The sequence below is a fragment of the Erythrolamprus reginae genome, chromosome 4 (genome assembly GCF_031021105.1).
Source record: "Erythrolamprus reginae isolate rEryReg1 chromosome 4, rEryReg1.hap1, whole genome shotgun sequence".
Taxonomy (NCBI): Eukaryota; Metazoa; Chordata; class Lepidosauria; order Squamata; family Dipsadidae; genus Erythrolamprus; species Erythrolamprus reginae.
In genome coordinates, this window is record NC_091953.1 from 111,481,819 (window position 1) to 111,488,272 (window position 6,454).

Below are 6,454 nucleotides of genomic sequence, written 5' to 3' on the forward strand. Positions count from 1 at the left end.
TCAAGCTTGATCCCCAAAGCCAAGTCAGATTTCAAAAGAAAAAGGAGGCGACAGCCGAGGCTCCCAGGCTTTTTAAAGGGAAGAAGCAAACGGGTTTCCCTCCAGCCTCGCTTTCTTCTTGGATTCGCACTCCCAAAGCCGGGGGCTACAAAACCCGAATGGGCTTCCTCTGCTGGGTTGAGAGAGACAGGAAGATCCCGTCGCGAAGAAAGGAACTCTGCAAGGGATCGGCCGGCGGCAGAGCCGAGATTAAATCAACACACACCCCGCGCGATTTGGCCGTCCGCGTTAAAGGACTCCCGAATGCGGCGATCCACCCAGACGCTGTGCTTCCCTTTCGCTGGGATCGCGATCCGCTCGCATCACCTGGGTCGGCCGACGCTCCGGAGAAGCGGATTCCTCGGTTGCTCGACCCCGCCTCCTGCTTCTGCGCATCCCGCAAGCGATCGCACGCCCACCCCACCCCGCCGCCACCTTAAAATGCTTGGGCGCTCCGCGATTTGCCTCCTGTCTTTCCTCCCGCTCCTCCAATCCGATTGTCCCGCGCAGTCAGGGTGGAGCGCATGGAGGCCAAGAAGAGGCCTTGACCGGGAGAAAAGACCTGGATGCCGAAGCATAAAGCGGCTCCTTCTATTCCTCCAGGAGGAAAATTCCAGAAGTGCTGCTGAGGATTAATTTGGGATCCGCCGATCATAGAAGCCAAGCGCCGCCGGGTGCATGCTACGGATTTGCAGTGTTTGGCTTCATGCAGAAGGCGCTTCTGTGCAAACCCTGTCCCAAATGAATCGGGGGCTAAATGTGGTGTCGAGCTGTTCATGAAGACTCGCTTTCTGGGGCATTCGTGCAAAAAAAGGGACCGACTTTTGCTTATTGTATTTATCATCAGTCCCACAAGCTGTAGGGGCCTTAGCCAAATATTGTACAAGGTCAGACATTGGTCAGTTTCGGAGTTGGGGCAGGTTTCCCGTGGGATGCAAGGCAGGATCTTTTGGCACATCCAGTTGCTGGTTTGACTAAAACTGAAAAAATCCTAAGCTTCAATTTCAATGGAAACAAGTCACCTAGGGATGCATGGGCATGGGAAAACTCAGCAAGTGAATATTGAAATGAATCAACCACACCTTGATTTCTTAGACATCAGTGAACTAGGATAGATCAGAAGTGGATACTTTCAGAAAAGAAATTACCTGGACATAAAACACAAAGCCTTTCATAGCCAGAAAATGTAAGAACAGTTGTTGAGCTCAGTAGTGGGTTGCTACCGGTGCAATAGCGGTCTGCGCATGGGTAGCAGCTGCCAGATTGTGCATTTTGTGCATGACTGCTCCGGTGGCAGTCTTACAGGCGCCGCCATCTTATTTTTTTCAATTTTTCATATTTTTTGCTTCATGCGTCGAAGCAAAATCTTTTCAGTGGACATGCATGCGCATGAGATTTCAGCAATTCTTTGCTTCCATGCATGCAAAAAAGTTGTTCAAATCTCACACACGCGGCTCCCCCTGCAAAATTTCACTGTGTTTTTGTTTCATGTGCAGAAGCAAAAACACGCTGGGGACGTGCACGCACGCAAGACGACTGAAGCTGGACGCGCAGTGCAATGGTAGCAGCGGCAATGGAAATCCGTCCCCGAGTACAATGTAGCTGATGGCCTAATAATACAATAGTACAGGATGTGTTCCAAAAGTAATGCAATTTTTTAAAAGTAATTTATTGAACAGATTTGCACAATCACTTAAAATTTTTCAAAGTACTGTCCTTGGGCCTCTACACATTTTTTGCAGTGACTGCCATGATTGGCACACGCCCTGGAAGGCGTTTTCAGGGACCTCTCGCAAGATCTTTGTCACGGCTGATTGGATCTCTTCTATGGACGAGAAACGGGTTCCCTTCAGAGCTGGGAACAAAAAGAAGTCTGTTGGGGCGACGTCAGGACTACGGGGAACTCACAAACTCGTAGCACGTTGTGGCAAGGCACGTTTTTCGTTCATAGAAGAGATCCAATCAGCCGTGACGAAGACCTTGCGAGAGGTCCCTGAAGATGCCTTCCAGGGCGCATGCCGGTCATGGCAGTCACTGGAAAAAATGTGTAGAGGCCGAAGGACAATACTTTGAAGAATTTTACATGTTTGTGCAAATCTGTTCAATAAATAACTTTTTTAAATAATTGCATTACTTTTGGAACGCACCCTGTATGTCTGTTTTATGGACTTCGATGTGCTGGTTCCAAAATATGCTTAGTTTTGCTCCATTGCATAAAGTGTCTAATATAGAAGCATTTTTGTTATTACATTATTTCAACATTTCAACGTGCGTAGTAATTACTGTTTTCTTAATGTACGTTGGAGCTGAGCTAGGGCAATGGCTCATGTGCTAGCAGATATGGCTCCGCGTGCCACCTGTGGCACCCATGCCATAGGTTCGACATCGCTGCCTTATAATAATGATGCTGCTCTGTGGAAACTATGCACGCTAAAGAAAAACTATATACATTTTTGAAATCAGAACAAAAAATGATTCAGAAAATTACAAGGTCAACTGCGATGATTAAACTTTTTTTTGGTACACCTGTGTTACTGTTTTTTTAATATCATTAAGTGTTGTATCACATGATTCTTGACAAATCTATATTTTCTTTTATGTACACTGAGGGCATATGCACCAAGACAAATTCCTTGTGCGTCCAATTACACTTGGCCAATAAAACGATTCTACTCTATTCTATCTAATGTCGGCAGTATATTACTTATACCTTGTAATAATGATGCTGCTCCATGAAAACTATACCTGCTACAGAAAAACAATATACATTTTTGAAATCAGAACAAAAAATGATTCAGAAAAGTACAAGGTCACCTGTGATGATTTTTTAAAAAATATTTTTTTGTAGACCTGTTATTTATTGCCACCCATCTCATCTCGAGATGACAGAATGGAATAGGAAGAGAATAGAACAGAGCAGAATCTGGAAGAGACCTAAGAGGTCTTCTAGTCCAACCCTCTGCTCAAACAGGAAAACCTGTACCAGGGGTAGGCAAGGTTTGCTCTTCTATGATTTGTGGACTTCAACTCCCAGAATTCCTGAGCCAATCTTGCTAGCTGAGGAATTCCGGGAGTTGAAGTCCACAAATCATAGAGCTAACTTTACCCATCCCTGACCTATACCATTTCAGATAATTCTGGACTGTTATTCTAAGTGTTGCCTTACCAAAGTAGTATATATTTAACGTCATCCTAATAGTAATATTTAACAAGATCTCTATTGACGCAGTCCAGGGCTGAGACTGAAATGTGACTAACTTTGTTACATTATCTTATAACTTTCCATCCGATTTGAGTAATTAACAGTTGTTTCCTAGGATAACAACCTGCTGTGAGGCTTTAATATCCTTTTCATCGTTTCTTTTGCGTACAGGTCACAAGAAAAATCCCATAAAATTCGAAGATTCTCTCGTTCTGGGCAACTTAAAAAACAACCACTAATAACCCCGCGAAGGTTTTCTCAGACGCAAGCGTCATTCCTCCGCTCGCCTTTCAGAGCCGCAAACGAGCGGGAATCGAAGTGAGGGCACTTGTTTCGTCAGCTCAAGCTTCACTTGCCCTTAGCGCGTGTCTGCGCGAGCGATAGAAAGGCGGAGCCTTGTGACAGTAGCCTCTTCTGCTCTCCACGTTCCCCTAGTGAGAGGCGGGACCACAGACGCGCCGGCCAATCGGAGGCTCCCACGACCCACCGGGGGGATCCTTGCTTTTAGCATGTCGAAAGAGTTTCGGAGTTCTCTGAGGTAAACTTTCCAAGCGAGTTCGGCGGTTGGGTGCTTGGGAGCCTGCGGGCCGTCATGGTTTCTCCCCGGATTTGCGTTCACAAGCTTGGCTCGACGTTGTCGTTGCTGTTGGTCCTCTGGGATCTGGGTGAGAGAAACTTTGGCCGCTGGGGTTGGCAGTTTTTACTTGGGAAGTTTAGGGACTTGGGCGAGAAGAAGGGACTTGCGGCGGGGCGGAGACAGGAAGGGAATCCATAGACACGGGTTAAAGCAGGGGTAAGCAAAGTTGGCTCTTCTATGATGTGGACTTCAACTCCCAGAATTCCTGAGCTAGCATAATTGGCTCAGGAATTCTGGGAGTTGAAGTCCACAAGTCATAGAAGAGCCAACTTTGCTTGCCCGTGGGTTAAACTGCTCGCGTTATATTAACCTTCTTCCTATAGAGCTAAAAACATGGCCTCACTTGGGATCATTGCAAATGTGGGAGAGTAAGTTACAGCCTTCCTTGCAGAAGGGGCTACGATGAAATATTATTTATTTTATTTGTTTGTTTGTAGGTATTGGTGGTATACAGAGGTATAATAATATTCATATACATGATACTGGTAAAAGAGAAACTCAAAAATACTAGTAAACAAACTCAGCATGACTATGATATGACTATGAGTACAGAATAGTCAAAGCTCAAACTATTCTAATAGTATTCTCTCTTCTCATGGAACTGTAGGTGATTCTTTAAAAGTTGGCATTTGCAGACATAGTTCTGGGACTAGTGGGCTGCACCTGGTATGTGGCCACATGGCAGCATGGTAGTAAAAACCGGGATGCTCACACAGCTGTGTGTCCCCGATGGATGCATGCATGCCCCCATGCGAGATTCGGCTTCTGCACATGTTCTGCAAGCGAAATCTTGTGTGAAGATGCTTGCACATGTGAGATCTTGCCTATTTTCGGCAGTTTTTGCTTCTGCGCATGCACGAACACAAAGAAATCTCTGAAAAGAGGTGAAATCTTGTGTGTGTGAGTGTTCTTGTGTGAGATTTTGCTTGTGGCGCATGCGCAGAAGCTGAATCTTGTGCCGACACACGCTCGTGCCAGTCTTGGAGAGCTCACCGGTAACACCGAAGAAGAGCAGCCCCTTCACTGCCTGGGACCATTTTATAATTAAAAAGTTGTAGCCTGTATGCAAGCTGTGCTCATTAAATCAATGGCTCTTTGCTTCGTATGAATCGTGTTTAGGGATTGAGTCCGTGAACTGGTAAATTGACCGTTGTCTGTTTTGCTGAATTCTGCCCAAGTTTCCAAAATAATGAAATCAACCGTTTAGTGGACCAGCAAAATGCTGTGGACACATGGACTTCAATATAAAGCATTTGACAAAGTAGATCGTAATCTATTTCTTAGTGAGCTAGAAAAATATGGGACGGACAGCATCACTGCAGGATGGAGTCATTTATTTATATAATAATAACAACAACAACAAGAGTTGGAAGGGACCTTGGAAGTCTTCTAGTCCAACCCCCTGCTGAGGTAGGAAACCCTTCATTACGTTAGACAAATGTTATCCAACATCTTCTTAAAAACTTCTAGTGTTGGAGTATTCACAACTTCTGGAGGCAAGCTGTTCCGCTGGCTAATTGTTCTGTCAGGAAATTTTTCCTTAGTTCTAAGTTACCTCTCTCCTTATTTAGTTTCCACCCATTGCTTCTTGTTCTACCCTCAGTTGCTTTGCAGAATAGGTTGACTCCCTCTTTGTAAAATTTGTTAGCCATCCATTTTACCACACACTAACTCTTGAGTGTCTTACAATATCAAAAGATAGAAATATAAAGTATAATAATTGAAATACAATACCAGTTTAAAAAATGAAAGGGTTGTGTGTGTAGTATCTGTTATTAATCTAGGAACTACCACCAATGTGAACCCCCCCCCCTGTTGGAGCCTCAAGTCAACTGGAAGAGCCAGTTTAGTTTAATCTTTTTGTCCTTAAGATTCTCATCATTATCCAGTCTAGATCTGCCATCTCCCATAACCATAGTTGGACAATATGGGAACATTCCAACTTTGGAATCCCCATTGGGCAAAGCTAGGAAATGCGTGAAACTCTCACCACCCTCTCAATGACTGCAATGGGAGAGTTGTACATCTTGTCACAGGAACTCTTCCTTCTTCTGCATTAAGCTATCATGCAACTGGTACATCTATGTAAACAGTATCCACAGCCACAGTAGATGTAGGTCTGGATTAAATTCCTACACCCCTCCTTGGAAATTGTTCAGGAAAAATATAACACAGCAATTCTAGCATGAACATACCTGTATCCTTTAATGGTTTTCCCCATTCATGGATCATTGACATGTGTGTGTGTGTGTGTGTGTGTGTGGGAGAGAGAGAGAAAGAGAGAGAGGCTGACTGCAATGACACCAGAAGCTGCCTGTCTGCTGTGCTGGGCTCACCCCCTGGACATGCCCGGCGGCTTTGTCTGACAACAAGAGAGCAGTGGAGGGACTGGGGAACATGGGTTTCTTTCTTTATTTCTCCACCCTTCAACCTTCTCCTCAGAGGCTTCCTCCCATATGTGCTTCACGCAGCTTCGCAGCCTTGTGTTTCCCTGGAGGGGTTTGTGTGTGGATGGAGGGGGGGCTACCCTGTCTTTCCCAGAGCTTTCCCCCCCCTCCGACAGAGTGTGTTTTGGT